Source organism: Ovis aries, chromosome 14 (genome assembly GCF_016772045.2).
Source record: "Ovis aries strain OAR_USU_Benz2616 breed Rambouillet chromosome 14, ARS-UI_Ramb_v3.0, whole genome shotgun sequence".
Classification (NCBI taxonomy): domain Eukaryota; kingdom Metazoa; phylum Chordata; class Mammalia; order Artiodactyla; family Bovidae; genus Ovis; species Ovis aries.
Window position 1 is genome coordinate 31,111,168 of NC_056067.1, and position 18,436 is coordinate 31,129,603.

The following is an 18,436-nucleotide window of genomic DNA, read 5'->3' on the forward strand; positions in this document are numbered from 1 at the left end:
GCTATGGTTTTTCCTGTGGTCGTGTATGGATGTGAGAGTCGGACTGTGAAGAAGCCTGAGCACCGAAGAACTGATGCTTTTGAACTGTGGTGTTGGAGAAGATTCTTGAGAGTCCCTTGGACTGCAAGGAGATCCAACCAGTCCATTCTGAAGGAGATCAGCCCTGGGATTTCTTTGGAAGGAATGATGCTAAAGCTGAAGCTCCAATACTTTGGCCGCCTCATGCGAAGAGTTGACTCATTGGAAAAGACTCTGATGCTGGGAGGGATTGGGGGCAGGAGAAGATGGGGACGACAGAGTATGAGATGGCTGGATGGCATCACGGACTCAATGGACGTAAGTCTGAGTGAACTCCGGGAGATGGTGACGGACAGGGAGGCCTGGCGTGCTGCGATCCATGGGGTCACAAAGAGCCAGACACGACTGAGCGACTGAACTGAACTGAGGACCTACATTGATTTCTATCAGAGTTATATGGGTATATGGAAAATATGTTACAATCACACAATAAAATGCCTTCTAATATAAAAGTAAAGCTAATGTGATATTAAAGTGACCTGCCAGCAAGTGTCAGTCCAGCTTTAGAAAAGACCAAGAATATCCAGTTTCTAGATAACCAATGGGTACCATATGTTGCACTGACGTGAGCAAACTTAAATCCTACAGTGTAGAAGGCACAGCAATCTATTCAGGGTAATCCCAGCTTACAAAAGGGAAAAACCTTGACACACTTAAGTTTCTTAGGGCCTGAGCATCATGTTTTGTCCTCTACCACCAACAGAATCCTGCACTACAAATTCACCAAGTAGAAATTCAATAAGTATTTGTTGAATGGATGCTTGATGAACAAATACTGGGATAAAACCATAGAAAGATTTAAAGAGACATTGAATCTATAATGCTGACTGTGGTAGACCCCTATTTTTAAAGCAACTCTTGGAAGATCTTGGGATGATTTAATAAGACAGCTGTCCATTTCCCATATAACTAAGCACATGGAAGTGGAAGACATGGCCAAGGTTAAATGGGAAGTCTTCAGCTTTATAACCCAGTGAATATGATGCATCAGGCAAAAGCTAGTGGTAGAAATTCAGTGGTCTTGGCCTTCCAGTACTAGGGCAACCTAACAAGGGAAGCTGTCCCTGTAGGAATTAATTTGGAATATGAAACTGTCCATAAGCTTTTGTACCTGGGACTTTATAATATACACATATTTATTTGAAACCAATGATTCAGTTTTGAAAACTTCTATCGAGTACTTCTGTCTACACTCCTGTGATGGTTAACTTGACAGGGCCATGGGGTACTCAGATTTTTGAAAGTCCCCTGGACAGTGCGAAGATAAAACCAATCAATCTTAAGGGAGATACACCCTGAATATTCACTGGAAGGACTGATGCTGAAGCTGAAGCTCCAGCATTTTGGTCATTTGATGCGAACAGACCCTCACTGGAAAAGTCCCTCATCCTAGGAAAGATTGAGGGCAGAAGAAAAAGAGGGCATCAGAGGATGAGATGGCTGGATAGCATCACAAATGCAATGAACATGAACTTGGCCTTCCTATCACAAACTCTGGGATATGGTGAGAGACAGGAAGGCCTGGGGTCCTGCAGTATGGGATCACAAAGAGTCAGACACAACTGAGCAATTGAACAACAACAAGAAATAATTTTTTCTCTCTGTCTTACTATCTTGAATCTGAGGCATCAGTTTTCTCCTGCCTTTGAACTCAGGCTGAAATACCATTGACTCTCCTAGTTTTTAGGGCTTTGGACTCAGAATAATACCATTGGCTTTACTGGGTCTCCAGCTTGCCAAGCGCAGATCTCGAACTCCTTAGACTCTTTAATAATATGAGACTTTTTTTTTTCTTTTTTTAAAATTAATTTATTTTTTGTTGAAGGATAAGTGCTTTACAGAATTTTGCTGTTTTCTGTCAAACCTCGACATGAATCAGACATCAGTTCAGTTCAGTTGCTCAGTTGTGTCCGACTCTTTACGACCCCATGAATCACAGCATGCCAGGCCTCCCTGTCCCTCGCCAACTCCTGGAGTTCACTCAGACTCACGTCTATCGAGTCAGTGATGCCATCCAGCCATCTCATCCTATGTCGTCCCTTTCTCCTCCTGCCCCCAATCCCTCCCAGTATCAGAGTCTTTTCCAATGAGTCAACTCTTCACATGAGGTGGCCAAAGTATTGGAGTTTCAGCTTTAGCATCAGTCCTTCCAAAGAAATCCCAGGGCTGATCTTCTTCAGAATGGATTGGTTGGATCTCCTTGCAGTCCAAGGGACTCTTAAGAGTCTTCTCCAACACCACAGTTCAAAAGCATCAATTCTTTGGCACTCAGCGTTCTTCACAGTCCAACTCTCACATCCATACATGACCGCTGGAAAAACCATAGCCTTGATTAGATGGACCTTTGTTGGTAAAGTAATGTCTCTGCTTTTGAATATACTATCTAGGTTGGTCATAATTTTTCTTCCAAGGAGTAAGTGTCTTTTAATTTCATGGCTGCAGTCACCATCTGCAGTGATTTTGGAGCCCCACTCCACCCCCCCAAAAAAAGTCTGACACTGTTTCCACTGTTTCCCATCTATTTCCCATGAAGTGAAGGGATTGGATGCCATGATCTTTGTTTTCTGAATGTTGAGCTTTAAGCCAACTTTTTCACTCTCCTCTTTCACTTTCATCAAGAGGCTTTTTAGCTTCACTTTCTGCTATAAGGGTATCATCTGCATATCTGAGGTTATTGATATTTCTCCCGGCAATCTTGATTCCAGCTTGTGTTTCTTCCAGTCCAGCATGTCTCATGATGTACTCTCTGCATAGAAGTTAAATAAGCAGGGTGACAATATACAGCTTTGACGTACTCCTTTTCCTATTTGAAACCAGTCTGTTGTTCCATGTCCAGTTCTAACTGTTGCTTCCTGACCTGCATACAGATTTCTCAAAAGGCAGGTCAGGTGGTCTGAATCAGCCATAGGTATACATATATTGCCTCCTTTTTGAAACTTCCTCTCATCTCCCTCTCCATCCCATCCCTCTAGGTTGATACAGAGCCCCTGTTTGAGTCGACGGGAATCTGCTGTATGGCTCAGGAAACTCAAACAATTAGACATTTTTTATAGTAAATCTCTTTGCATTTGCAAGATGCTTTGTACAATAGATCACAAAATGCTAGTTATTATGGACTAATCTCCAATTAGTCTCATATGTATATATGGCCTGCAATTGTTACCGATGACAATGCAAAGGACATGTGAGTAATGAAATACAATAAAACTATTATGATAACTGGATTGAATAATTAAGAAAGTACAGAATTTTAAAGTTCATTGTATGCTTAGTATCACTATTTTCAAGTTATCTTTCTCTGTTTTGAGGCACATTATTTCTGGTTTTGAAGTTTCATATCCATTCTGAGCTCAGATGCTCAGAATGGTGTCCTGGACAGTATCTGATCCCAAGCTCTCCCTCTCGCTTATACAGGCACCCCCAACCCTTTGACAAGAAATGTACATACAGTTGTACTGAGAAAATATTTGTTAAATAGACAAAGTAACCTTCTTGTTATTTGTCAAACATGGTTGAGATTGAGTGCTCTCTTAACAACTTTTATAAGGCAATTCCACTTTCAATGGAATTGAAATACTATCCTGTATTATGTTGCATTTCTGGTTTGGCCAACATTCCTACTAGGATGCTTTCTCTGCATGCATATTCTACCCAAATTACCCATTCTAGAGAAGCATAGTTCTTCCCCCTCCTCCCCGCCACCCACCCCAGGTTAAGTTCTTCATGATCTCAACAAGAATAAGAAGAAGGAGGAACAGGAAGGAGAAGGAGGAAGAAGAAGGGGAGGAGTAGGAGGGGAAAGAGGAGAAATACATTTCCTCAGTGACTGAACTAGTAATTATTCTGTCAGTCTTCACTAACTGTAGGTGCCTGGGTCCATTTTAGGTGCTAGGAGGTAGACAGTACTTTGGTAAAAGAAAAAAAAGGCTCTCAATTCTTTCACTTTAAAAGGGAATTACCATTGTGAACACATACAATAGTTCTTAGAGACATTTTAACATGAAGCATAATAGCTATTACACTGAGTACCAACACTGTACCTGTTACTTTGTTTCTGTATGAAATAGCTGAAATTCTCACCCCCAAATCAACTTAATTATTACTCTGTTGCTGAGTAAACAGAAAATAGTTACTATAAAGTTAAGAACACATGGCTAGCAGTTGCTAAGATGAGTTTGGAACTTTCCTCATTTTGTTGTCAAAACCCAATTTCATTACATCACATGACTTCTTGTTTTGGCATTTGTTTAACTTCTCTGCTTTAATGCCTTCAACGGGATAAAGACTTTGTTTAAATTACTGGCAGTTTTCTCACTGGCATGCTCACCAAAATGATGATTTACCTCAATGGCTTTGACACTGAATTTTCTTTTATATTCTTTTCTTTAGTTTGCTAAGAAAGTCCTGAATATTCATTGCAAGGACTGATGCTGAAGCTGAAACTCCAATACTTTGGCCGCTTGATGCAAAGAACTGACTCATCGGAAAAGACCTTGATGCTAGGAAAGATTGAAGGTAGGAGGAGAAGGGGACGACAGAGGATGAAATGGTTGGATGGCATCACCAACTCAATGGACATGAGTTTGAGTGAATTCCGGGAGTTGGTGATGGACAGGGAGGCCTGGCGTGCTGCGATTCATGGGGTCGCAAAGAGTCAGACACGACTGAGAGATTGAACTGAACTGAATTGAATATCCAGAAAGACATAAAATAGAAACCAATGGATCTCTTGAGAGTCCCTTGGACAACAAGGAGATCAAAGCAGTCAGTCCTAAAGGAAATGAATCCTGAATATTCATTGGAGGACTGATGCTGAAGCTGAAACTCCAATACTTTGGCCACTTGATGCAAAGAACACACTCATTGGAAAAGACCCTGATGCTGGGAAAGATTGAAGATGGGAGGAGACGGGGACAACAGAGGATGAGATGGTTGGATGGCATCACCGACTCAATGGACATGAGTTTGAGTAAGCTCCGGCAGTTGGTGATGGACTGGGAAGCCTGGTGTGCTGCAGTCCATGGGGTTGCAGAGAGTTGAACACAACTGAGCGACAGAACTGAAGAAAGTAATAGATTAATTTGCTAGAAAATTTCAAAAAATAGGAATATTAAGAAAAGCTATGTGTTCCTTTGCCAGAGTTTCAAAACAATTTCATCTCTATAGGGTGTTCAGATCCATCTAGTTAAAATTTAATACCAATAAAATCAGAATATGCCTCAGAGGTTATGCCCTTACATCTTTCTTCTGAAAAGAAAGTCTTGTGGGTTTGTGATTTTGAGGCATTATGCTTAATTATCATGAACTCAGTTTCCTCTCTTGAATAAACCTCTTAGCCACTGGAGAGGATATTAGGTAATTCACATGAATATGCTTTGCATATGAAAGTTACTTAAGAAATATCACTTTTACTCTTTTTCTTCCTTTGTAGGACAACTAGGTCAGCTTCCTTGATGGCTCTCCAGGCGACACCAGGTTCGATTCCTGGGTTGGGAAGATCCTCTAGAGGAGAAATGGAAACCACTCCAGTATTCTTGCCTGAAAAATCCCATGGACAGAGGAGCCTGGTGGGCTGTAGTTCAATGTGTTGCAGAGTCAGACACAACTGAACAACTGAGCACTAGGTCTAGGACCACTAGGTTGCTATCATTGGTAGGCCTGCCTTTGTTATGTTTGTATGTGTGTGGTGGGAGGAGGGTAGTGAGAGTATCATTATTTAAGTTACTCTATAGCACAGAATATTTGCTAAACCTATTCATTTAAATTTTGATGTGACAGAATTTAGGCTCAAAAAGAACATTTATCTGGCTCCAAAGCATTTCTGTTTATCACACAATGACCCTCTCCATGGAAAGCACAGACACATTTTTTAAAATGCTAGTTCATAATTAGCATGTTATTTTAAAACAAATCTTCTAGAGTCATATAAAATAAAAACCTGGTGTTTGTCAACAAATTCCACTCAGGTCATATACTCTGCCAGTGAAATAGTCAGTATCCATGAAAAGGTCCAGGCTTCTTTCTCATGCATTCAGAACCAATTCTCACTGATATCACCTCTTGCTTCTTTTAATACGTTAAATAATAACTGACACTCAACTATGCTATGCTAGGTCGCTTCAGTCGTATCCGACTCTGTGTGACCCCATAGACGGCAGCCCACTAGGCTCCTCTGTCCCTGGGATTCTCCAGGCAAGAACACTGGAGTGGGTTGCCATTTCCTTCTCCAATGCATGAAAGTGAAAAGTGAAGGTGAAATCGCTCAGTCATGCCTGACTCTTAGCAACCCCATGGACTGCAGCCTACCAGGCTCCTCCATCCACGGGATTTTCTAGGCAAGAGTACTGGAGTGGGGTGCCATTATCTTAATCAATTTCATTTAGAGATATTTGTTACTTTGTTCACTCCAGATCTACTCAAAAAGAAGTTACTCTGATTATAAAAGATCACTTAATATGGACAGGGTTTTCCACATATATTGATTCATTTAATATTAAAATCTTTTTAAAATCATTCATTGAATATTTATTGATTACTTTCTATATTTCCAGCATTGTTCTAAACCCAAGGGATATAATTATTAGAAAATAGACTTGGCTTTTGCCCTGACATTTGTTATAGGCTAACAGTCATAAAGACATCAATCAAATTAACCATGCGCAAGTGTAAAATTCAGCTAGAAAAGTGTTGTGGTGATGTACGTGTTAGTGTGAGTGCTCCTCAAAACAGGATTTGTCCTAGTCATGGGAATCAGGGAAGGTGTGCCTGAGGAAGCAGTGATGCAGCTGAGATCTAAAGAATTAGCAAAGTTAATTCATTAAAGAGAGAAGGAAAAACAACTTTAAGAGAGGGGGAAGAGAATGAAGAAAGAACCTGTGATAACAGGGAACAGGTTGAGTGAAATGACAGGGAGAGGGTGGAAGGAACAACACTGGTTGGCATGACACAGTATAACAGGAAGAAAAAAGCCGATTCTCTTAGATCCGGAAAAGCTTCTTTGTCAAAATTCCATTTAAATTGAGACATGACATTTTGTGATAACTTTCTTATTTTACTTTTTTAAAAAGTATCTATCAGAACAAGACTGGAAACTAATTTCAACACACAGTGTGTAAGCAGACTATTTGTGCAATAAAAAAAGTAACAGGAATAATGCAATAAAAAATGTGAGTGCTAATAAACCTAACAAAACAGTATTCCAAGTAAATGCCCTGGGATTTATACGACACCAGATAGAAACCTCAGACCAGCATATGGTGAGACTTAGAGAAAGAAGCCCTAAAAATAAGTCCCTTCTACACAGTACAAGGCTGTTTTCTGGATTTTTTTACTGGCGAGGAATACATACCTTCTAATGGCAGATAACTGGAGAAAAGATCTGTTTCACCAAATGCCAAATGAGAACTGCAATTAATTCCCTCAGTATCATTGAGCACTGTTTATGTGGCTAGTTTTAATATTTTATATTGTGATATTTATATTTATTTAGCCAAATTTAAAAGATAAATTGATGTAACTGCCATAATACTTTAAGAAATTCAATTTGTGGGATTGACAATATTTAGACTCCCTCTTGGAAGGAAGTATGACTAACCTAGAAAGCATATTAAAAAGCAGAGGCATTACTGTGCCAATAAAGGTCTGTCTTGTCAAGGCTATGGTTTTTCCAGTAATCATGTATGGATGTGAGAATTGGACTATAAAGAAAGCTGAGTGCCGAAGAACTGATGATTTTGAACTGTGATGTTGGAGAAGACTCTTGAGAGTCCCTTGAACTACAAGGAGATCCAACCAGTCCATCCTAAAGATCAGTCCTGAGTGTCCATTGAAAGGACTGATGTTGAAGCTGAAACTCCAATACTTTGGCCACCTGATGCAAAGAGCTGACTCATTTGAAATAACCCTGATGCTGGGAAAGATTGAAGGCAGGAGGATAACAGAGGATGAGATGGGTGGATGGCATCACTGACTCAATGGAGATGAGTTTGAGTAAACTCCGGGAGTTGTTGATAGACAGGGACGCCTGGCGTGCTGTGGTCCATGGGGTTGCAAAGAGTCGGACATGACTGAGCAACTGAACTGAACTGAGGCTTCCTCTCCTGGAGGAGGAAATGGCAACCCATTCCACTATTCCTGCCTGGCATAACACTCCTCCTCATGGACAGAGGACCCTGGCAGCCTATAGCCCATATGGTTGCACAGAGTCAGAATGACTGAAGTGACAGCACATATGCACACAGGACTTCCTCTCAAGTATTCTCTGTAGCTGAGATTTGGGTCACTGGAAGGAATTTGTTCTCCTTTTATATGAAAGCAAAAGGTGCAGGTGTATAGTTGGGGATGAAATTGATCACTTGGTGCATCCTTAGTCTTTTTAACCTGAACTGAAGTTGAAACAAGACAGACCGTTAAGACCTGAGTTCTGATTTCTTTCTTTATATATAAATGTGTTCAACTGTAAAGGTAATGACCATAGGCTCAGGGAAAAGAGAGAAAAGAAATCACCATAGTTAACATTTCAGTTCAGTTCAATCCAGTTCATTTCAGTCACTCAGTTGTGTCTGACTCTTTACAGCCCCATGGACTGCAGCACACCAGGTTTTCCTGCCCATCACCAACTCCCAGAGCTTACTCAAATTCATGTCCATTGAGTCAGGGATGCCCGCCAACCATCTCATCGTCTGTTGTCCCCTTATCCTCCTGCCTTCAATCTTTACCAGCATCAGATCAGGTGGCCAAAGTATTGGAGTTTCAGCTTCAACATCAGTCCTTCCAATGAATATTCAGGACTGATTTCCTTTAGGATAGACTGGTTTGATCTCCTTACAGTCCAGGTTAACACTGCTGTATGCTATACCTGAAAGTTGTTAAGAATGTAGATCCTAAAAGTTCTCAAGCAAGGGAAAAAATTCTTTTTTTTCCATTTTAATTAAAAAAAATTGTATCTATATGAGATGATGATGCTAACTAACCTTACCATGGTAACCATTTCATGATATAAGTCAAGTCTCTACACTGTGCACCTTAAACTTACACACTGCTGTAGGTCAACTATATCTCAATAAAAGTTGCGGGGGGGAATCACCTTTAATCCCTCTACCTAATCACAAGCAAAAGAAATAGTAATAATATTAACTATAATTCATTGAGTATTACTGTGGACCTAGTCTTTCAAGTAAATTATTTCCAATCATTATACTAATCTTGCAAAGAAAATATAACTAGCATCCTTCTTTTATAGATGAGTAAACTATTCAGAGGAATTATATGACTAGCCCAGATGAATCACAGAACCATTAAGAACAGAACCAAGTTAAAAAACAGAACTACCTTGCTTATGCTTTTACTGAAGCATGTGACTTTTAGTCTTTTTTCCCAAGTAACCATGTATCTTTTAAACTATCTGTCTGTTCAGTTTTATTTTAAGCTTATCATTGCATTATACATGAACTTTTACCCTTAATTTCTTAAATAATATGCTATTTAATTATTTAATGTGATGCTTATGAATTACAGTGCTGAAGAAAACTGTTGAGAGTCCCTTAGACACGACTTAGTGACTGAACAACAACAACAATTTAATTACCTATGTTACTATTAATACAATATCTATTCATCATTATTTATATACTCTGAAAGTATATACTTTATTTTATTGAAATTGATTTATAATTTGACCATCTTGCTTATTTTCCTTTTGTTTCAATACCATGGACAATTATATAATAATTCTACTTTTATATAAAGGGTTTTTTTTTTTTTCATTTTGAATTGTTTATTTGTGATGCCTTCCTGAAAGAAATTACTTGGTCAAAAGGTACTTAATCTTAGCTTTCTAGAGTTTTTACAATCTGGGGCTAAAATAATAAGAAATGTGCATGTGGCAAAATTTCAGTCATATTTGATGAAATTCTCTGATTCTGAGCTTTTCAAATACATCTATCAAATGGGTTCATTAAAGTAGTTTTTTCACTAAAAATGAATCTGTCATTCGTCTGAGGCTATAAGTAGCCATCCTTCCTAGGTTCCTAAACCCTAAGGTGCTCATTTCTTTAAGAGGCTAAAGAGGTGACGTATGTAAACAGTCTGTAAGAAAAGATATTCTGTGCTCATCTGCATTTCTGCTTGTCCATTTCTCAATTTTTTAAACAGCTTAAGTTAATATGGGAGAATAAAGACTAACTACTTAGTTAAAGGCACTGACACATGAAATCAATTTATATTGCATAATGTAAATAAATGCTTTGTCTTATATTTACATTAACAAATATTAACACAAAGTAGACAAACATTACACATGCCAAACTATAGGTATCATTTTTATTTAATTTGGAATATTTTGATTTAATTTTAAAATATTAATTTTGAATATTTAACTAATTTTGAATATTTTAAGGCTATATGGTTAAAATGTATATGCATAGCTTGTATATGTGCGGTTACAGAAATTTTCCCTTTAGAGCAGATTCCTAAGATAAATCTGAATCAGTATCAATATATTGACAAATACCTTCTATTCATTCTGTAAATTCGTGAATTCAGTAAAGCATCTATCCTGTATAAGATGCTCTATCACTTTCTGGGAACTATCAAGATAAAAATTTATTTAACAATTACAAACAATTTTTTGAAAATTCATTTTTTGTATGATAATTTAAAATGTAATATTCCAATCTTCATATCATCACAGTTGAAAAAGTGTTATAGTCTTTTGTCCAAGATAATGAAGTTAGTGAGTAGATGAATAAAGATACGCAAGTTAGAACTACATAGTTGCTGAAAAGTTGGAAGTGAAAGTTGCTCATTCATGTCCGCCTCTTTGCAACCCCATGGATTTCTCCAGGCTAGAATACTAGAGTGGGTAGCCATTCCCTTCTTCATGGGATCTTCCTAACCCAGGGATCAAATCCAGGTCTCCTGCATTGCAGGCAGATTCTTTCCCTGAGCTACCAGGGAAGCCCAATATAGTTGCTAGTGGCAGAAATATAAACTGAATTATGATGCCTCTGTGTGTGTGTGTGTGTGTGTGTGTGTGTGTGTGTGTGTGTGCGTGTATGTGTGCATGCGTGTGTGTGTGTATGTGTGTGTGTATTGGAACTAATATCAATAACCTATTGCTGTAAATCAAGCCTCTTCAAAACTTAGCGGCTTTAAACAGCAAACATTATTTTTGCCCAAATGACTCAGGTGTCCACCACCGCCAGAAAGGCCCTCAGGCAGGAAGATGATGTTGCTTGAATCCAATTTGAAGCAGATTAGTAAGTGCTGAGGGGGTAGGGGAAAAGTAAAATAAGCCTTTATAACTCGTAGTTTTAAACACTCTGGTGTTAACTTTAATTCACTCAGTAATACTACGTTGAATATCTTTTAGATTATTGCTAGAGAGAATATAAAAGAAGACAAAAGAGAAACGCAAGAGCAACAGCAAAATAAATTGGTGTACTGTAAGATGAAAATTTACTGTTAGGGATTCAGAGAAGCACATGCAGATGTCTTTATGATTAAACACTGTGTGGTTCTGAGGGCACAGCAGCCTGTGTGCTCTATCTCATTCTCACACAGACAGGAAAAGGACAGCCTCTTTCTATAAAGTTTACCTTCAAAAGGCTGCTTATGATGCTCTCAGACAAGCAACGAAGAAAGTCAGATGCCACTCCACTTTGGGAATAATTACCAAGTGTTTATTTTTACTAGGTTACTTTGTTACTTCAAGTGTTAACGTCTCCAGAGTTAATACTTCAGTGTATTTCCCATTCAATATTATTTTCTAACCTCTTAAAAAGGATTATGTTGTAAAACTACTCAAAAGTTGTTAAAACAACAAGTGAAACATTTCAAACTAAATGCATGCAACATTTCATTTTGCAGTCACTATGTAACAGTAAACAGATACTAATGATTGTTGGTTTCTGGTGTATTAAGTAGTTCTGAAACAGTTATCAAGGAGAAAATATAGAGGAGATATCCTCTGAAGGGTATTAAGCTTAAAGTCCAATTTGCTAAATCTTCCTTTCAGGGGGAAAATAGGAAGCAATTACAATGGACACAGCAGGATGCAAAGTTATACAGAATTGTTCTTACTATTAAAGAAACAATCCCACTAAATGATTCTATTAAAGCAAGAGGCCAGGCAGGTTATATTCAATTTAGGATCAGGATTCTTACCCATCTAGACCTTTAAAGAAAGGAGCTTCAATTCATCTTACTTCCTTTATTTTACAAGTAAGAGAAAAATTTCAAGGTCACAGTAGAAGTCAAAGTTAAAACCGAAGGCTGCACTTGGTTTCACCAGGTTTTCCCTTTTGACATGGTTATAGACTTTCAAATGTTCTTAATAAACAAACAAACAACAACAAAAACAAAAACATGGGCAGAAGACCTGAATAGACATTGTCATGGTCTGGGCACAGGTTGGAAGAGAATTTCCAGACATGAGGTAGAATGAAAGAAGAAGAAATTTATTAGAGTGGGCAGGGGAGAGTCGCTGCCAGCACAGTGGGCTGGCTTCTTGATAGTCAGGGAGAGCTGACAATGATAAGGGGTTCTTGATTCATTTTTATACCCTGGGTGTGAGGAGTGGGATAGGGGTCTTACGGGTTATTTGCTGATTGGATGAAGTAGGTATATTGGGTGGGGGTGGGTAGAGTAAGGCACATACTTTCTCCCTATATGGGGAAGGAGGGGAGACAGGTTATACTGGTCAGGAAGACCTGAAATGCATTAATAGTTACATCATTGGGGATGGGAAGAAAGGTCAACAAGGGTCTAGTTTTTCTGATCCTGCATTCCAAGACACTCCTTGGTTTTATCTGCTCTTTCATCCTTGGGTCACCACAGATATTTTTCTAAAGAAGACATACAGACAGCCAAAGGCACATGAAAAGACGCTCAGCTCAGTTCAGTTCAGTCACTCAGTCGTGTCTGACTCTTTGCGACCCCATGAATTGCAGCACGCCAAGCCTTCCTGTCCATCACCAACTCTCAGAGTTCACTCAAAGTCATGTCCATCGAGTTGGTGATGCCATCCAGCCATCTCATCCTCTGTCGTCCCCTTCTCCTCCTGCCCTCAATCCCTCCCAGCATCAGAGTCTTTTCCAATGAATCAATTCTTCACATGAGGTGGCCAAAGTATTGGAGTTTCAGCTTTAGCATTAGTCCTTCCAAAGAACACCCAGGATTGATCTCCTTTAGAATGGACTGAATGGATCTTCTTGCAGTCCAAGGGACTCTCAACAGTCTTCTCCAAAGCCATAGTTCAAAAGCATCAATTATTCGGCACTCAGCTTTGTTCAGAGTCCAACTTTCACATCCATACATGACCACTGGAAAAACCATAGCCTTGACTAGACGGACCTTTGTTGGCAAAGTAATGTCTCTGCTTTTGAATATGCTATCTAGGTTGATCATAACTTTCCTTCCAAGAAGTAAGCATCTTTTAATTTCATGGCTGCAATCACCATCTCAATAATGCTAATTATTAGGGAAATTCTAATGAAAATCATAGTGAGATAATCTTATACCTGTCAGATGGCTGCCATCAAAAAAGTCTACAAATAACAAATGTCAGTAAAGATATGGAGAAAAGGGAAACCTGTATTCTGTTAGTGGGAATATAAATTGGCACAGCCACTGTGTAAAACAGAATGGAAGTTCCCCAAAAGACTAAAAGTAGAACTACCATTAAAGTGAAAGTGAAAGTGAAATCGCTCAGTTGTGTCCAACTCTTTGTGACCCCGTGGACTGTAACCTACCAGGCTCCTCTGTCCATGGAATTCTCCAGGCAAGAATACTGGAGTGGGTTGTGATTTCCTTCTCCAGGGGATCTTCCAGACCCAGGGATTGAATCCGGGTCTCCTGCCTTGCAGGCAGATGCTTTAACCGCTGAGCCACCAGGGAAGCCATTATGACCCAGCAATTTCACTTTGGGGTATATGTATGAAAAAAAAAAATGTAAACACAAACTTGAAACACACCTCAAGGTTCATAGCAGCATTATTTACAATAGTCAGACTATGGAAGCAACACCAGTGTACATCAATAGATGCATGGATGAAGAAGATTTGATATATGTATGCATGCATGCATGCATGCTAAGTTGCTTCAGTTATGTCTGACTCTTTGTGACCCTATGGAGTATAGCCCCTCAGGCTCCTCTGTCCAAGGGATTCTCCAGGCAAGAATACTAGAGGGGGTTGCCATTTCCTTCTCCAGGGGATCTTTCTGACCCAGGGATCGAATCCACGTCTCTTATGCTTCCTGCATTGGCAGGTCAGTTCTTTACCACTAGCACCACCTGGGAAGCATATATAATCACACATAAAGAATGGACTATAACTCAGCCCTGAAAAGAATCAAATTCTGCCACGTATAGCAATGTGGTTGGACCTAGAGAATGCTATCTTTAGTTTAATAAGTCAAAGATAAATACTATACTATATCATTTATCTGTAGAATCTAAAAGTAACACAAATAAATATACATAATACAATGGAAACAAACTCACAGATGCAGCGAAGAAACTAGTGGTTAACAGTGCAGAGAGGGAAAGGAGGAGGGATGAGATAGGGGTATGAGATTAAAAGACACAAACAACTATGTATAAAAAAATAAGTAAACAACAAGGATGGATTGTAGAACACAGGGAAATAAAGCCATTATTTTGTAGTAACTTTAAATGATGTATTATCTATGAAAATCTTGAATCACAATGTTGTATATCTGAAACTAGTATAATATTGTAAATCAACTATACATCAATAAAAGAGGAAAAATAAATGACTCTAGTGGCATTCACCACTTGGTTTTTATATGTAGCTCACATGTTAATTCCTCTAGAAAAAAGTTTTATTTTTCAAAAGTCAAGAAGACTATATGTACTTGTTGTGAAAAATTCTTAGGATTCATTCATAAAGTGTAACTGAAATCTTTCACCCATTGAACAATTCTCATTTCCCATGCAGAAACAAAGAGGTACATGGAAAGTTCAAGAGGTGCTGTATGTGTCTATTTCCTTGCTTGTGGTCATGGTATCCCAGGTGATGACTTATGTTCAAACTTGTCAAATTTTATACATTATACATGCACTGTTCTTTGTATATCAACTATATTTCAATGAAACTTAAAAAACAAAAAGTCAAGAGGATGACAGATATAGTACTGCAGAAAGAACAGGCCAATCTTTATTGAGCATATCTATTCATTACCAAAAAAAAAAAAAAAATAGACAGCCTATCTACTATCTCTCATAGGTCCTAATAAAATAAAACATTGTCTCGTTGCTGCTTCTATGGTGCATTTATAACTCAAAATATTTTCTCTGTCATTAGAAAACTAAAAGCAAGCAAAGTTAACCTCTGCCATTATTTTGTTCTGACATTTTACCTTTTCTAAGAAATTGAAATTAAACCTTCTGCTTTTTTCAACTTCCTACTTAAAGTTCACCTCCTTAAGTTCTTTCTCAGCACACAAATAGAAGCATTCTCTGAGTTATCTGAACTTGACTGATTCTTCACTATTTTTCTTGTATTATTAGTATTTCTTGAGTCTGTGTTGATTCCTCATATAAGAAATTTCTCAAATGAATGAGATAACTTTGCCTGATTTACATAGTGGGTTCTTGTAACACAGGATAGTTTTAGTTTGATTATTTTTTGTTTGTTTGTTTTGTTTTTACACTTATGAGTCTTGAGTTTGAATTTAGATTACAAGATTTTCGCCTGTGTGAACTTTGGGCAATTACTCTTTTATAATAAACCTCTGTTTATCAAATGTGCAAAATGGAGATTATAATTTTATATAATCCATGATTTTAAAATATAAAATGACATTGTACCAATAAAGAGCTTTTAAAAGTATCTAGTACACACTAGTCATTTAATAAACATATATTTTAACTTGGTAACACTTAATAATTATCAAGCACAGCAGCACTACATTATATACAGAATAATCATAATAAATCAATCATGGGGCTTTTGGGGTATATCTTAGAATATGTTTTGGAATAATAATAATGTTATTAGTGGTATTTTTGGTGTTTAATGTTTAGGTCTGTCTGATACCAATGAATAAATGCTTAATGTTTGACAGATAAAGTAGCATTTATTTGTAGGCCCACAATCATTTTATTCTCTCTCCATGTAGTATCATTGAAACTACAACAACACCGTGATGGCTCAGTCCTGGAACAAACACTGTATCTTGATACCTCCAAATCATCACTCATGCTGTCCTCTTAGTATTTTCTCCCTTTCTCCCCCATTCATTTATTGGAGCTCATTCAAATCCTACCTTCCCTCTGTTCTCTGTCATTTGGAATAAGAAAACCCTTACAGCCAGCATTCTTGATTTAAACCCCTGCTTCTTATTAACATAAGGCACTTTTATATCTCTCTTATATTAGAATATTATTTATATAACAATATTCCCCTATTAGTCTTTAAATCACAGAGATGTAAAGAAGGGACAGTGTATTACTGGCACTGTTTCCCATATTAAGCCTCACTGTATATATAAAGCAACCCACACTGCTCAATACATTGAATGGATAACTAGTTCACAAAGGTGTCAGGATGTATCAGAGAATGTGGCCACTGTGATATTTACCCGTTGGTATTTACTAGCTCTGAAGCACCAGAAGAAAAGGAGATTAGCAGCAGCAGTTAGTATTATTGTTCTGTGCCATCTCTCAAGAATTCCTTGCCTAAAAAAAAAAAAATAAATAAAGAATTGCTTGCCTGCTTAGTGGCAGCACTGGACTACCTCACCATCCAGGTTTCTGCTATACACACAGAGATTAATTTCTGTCTAGTTCTTAGGAGATCTATTAGATTGTTTCTGATGACTACACTAACATAACTTGGAAGACCTTTGTATTGAATTTCTCCGACAGTCAGAATACTTGCCAAGGTGGGGTTTGTAGGAGAGCCAAAGCTTTTTATTATAGTTGTGATTAGTCATATGGTTGAGTGAGGCAAAACCTTTATTTTTGCTTTGCAGAAGCCACTACACAACAAAATGAAGAGATCTATTGAAGAATTTCCTTTGATATTTATGTTGAAGAAAATGGGATGTTCAATGGTGTATAACAAATACCTACTATGAACTACATACTATGCTGCTATTATCCATTTGCAATTTTATTTCTTTCCCTCTACCAACCATAGAAAGTAGATAATATTATTATAATTTTACATAAAAGGAAAGTGAACCAATTAAATTATTTGGATAACGTGTCAAATTCCAAAGTCCATGTGAAGAAGATGTCTTTGAATATTGCAAATGGCAAGATTTAGCCAAGTTTATTAGGGGTAAATAGAATGTACTAGCTGTCTATATAAGGGTTTTGTGGGGATGCAATATCCTTCTTTTCTTAAGTGAATAATCAATGCCACATTTGGAAAATATGTACAACACATTAATGCATAAAGAGGAAAATTTTACTCAGCCCAATGCTTCCACACAAAACTATCTAAAGGTGACTGTTGCTTTGAATATTTTCAATAGGCACAAGTTTCAGTTACAATGCCTTATTAAATAATCCACTAGTCTTGTAACAACACAGTTCAAATGCTAGTAACCATGGCATACTGTGAGCAAGTATAAAAAGTAAAAACTCCTCTGTTAGACTTGTGTCCACACATCAGTGCATATGTAAATGTGTACCATGATCAGTGATCAATCAACTTTGCTTCTCTCATATCTGTCAGTGATTGAATACTACACATCCATTTTCATTTCATGCACAAAAAGGAAGCAAGTATTTTTTTGCCATCTTTTCTTCCAATGATGATAACCTTTTACAAAATTGGATAATTGATAGAATTAGCCAACAACAACGAATGTGCAGAAACAAAACAAAAAATGTTAATAGTGGGAGTAAAATTGGATGTGATTAGAACATGTGAAAAGGGTGACAGAAGCTAAGAACATCACGGGAGGAGGTTAAGAAGTATATGCATAGAGTATGACAGAAATGTTTACCACACTTACAAACTGCCTCCAGGATCTGAATTGAATGTTATAGAATAAATAACTGACCTTAGGAACACTAACATTGACACCATTTGAGAGACTCTGGGAATGCAGGCAGAGGAGTTTACTGAAGGTGAAGTTATTGACATAAATGAAAGCTGTTGTGTAGAAAAAGATGAAAATGACCCAGAAGCAAGACTGGCCAAAACTTCATATTAAAGGAACTCTCAGATATTTCATGACAGTGAAAGTACAAAAGGTAGTGTGTCAGAAGATGATCCAAACTCAAATTTATAATACACTCTGTATGGTAAGTTACATGATGAGAAGCAAGATGGCTGCAAACCACTCGCTATAGTTGCTAGGTCGAAAGCAACACCGATAT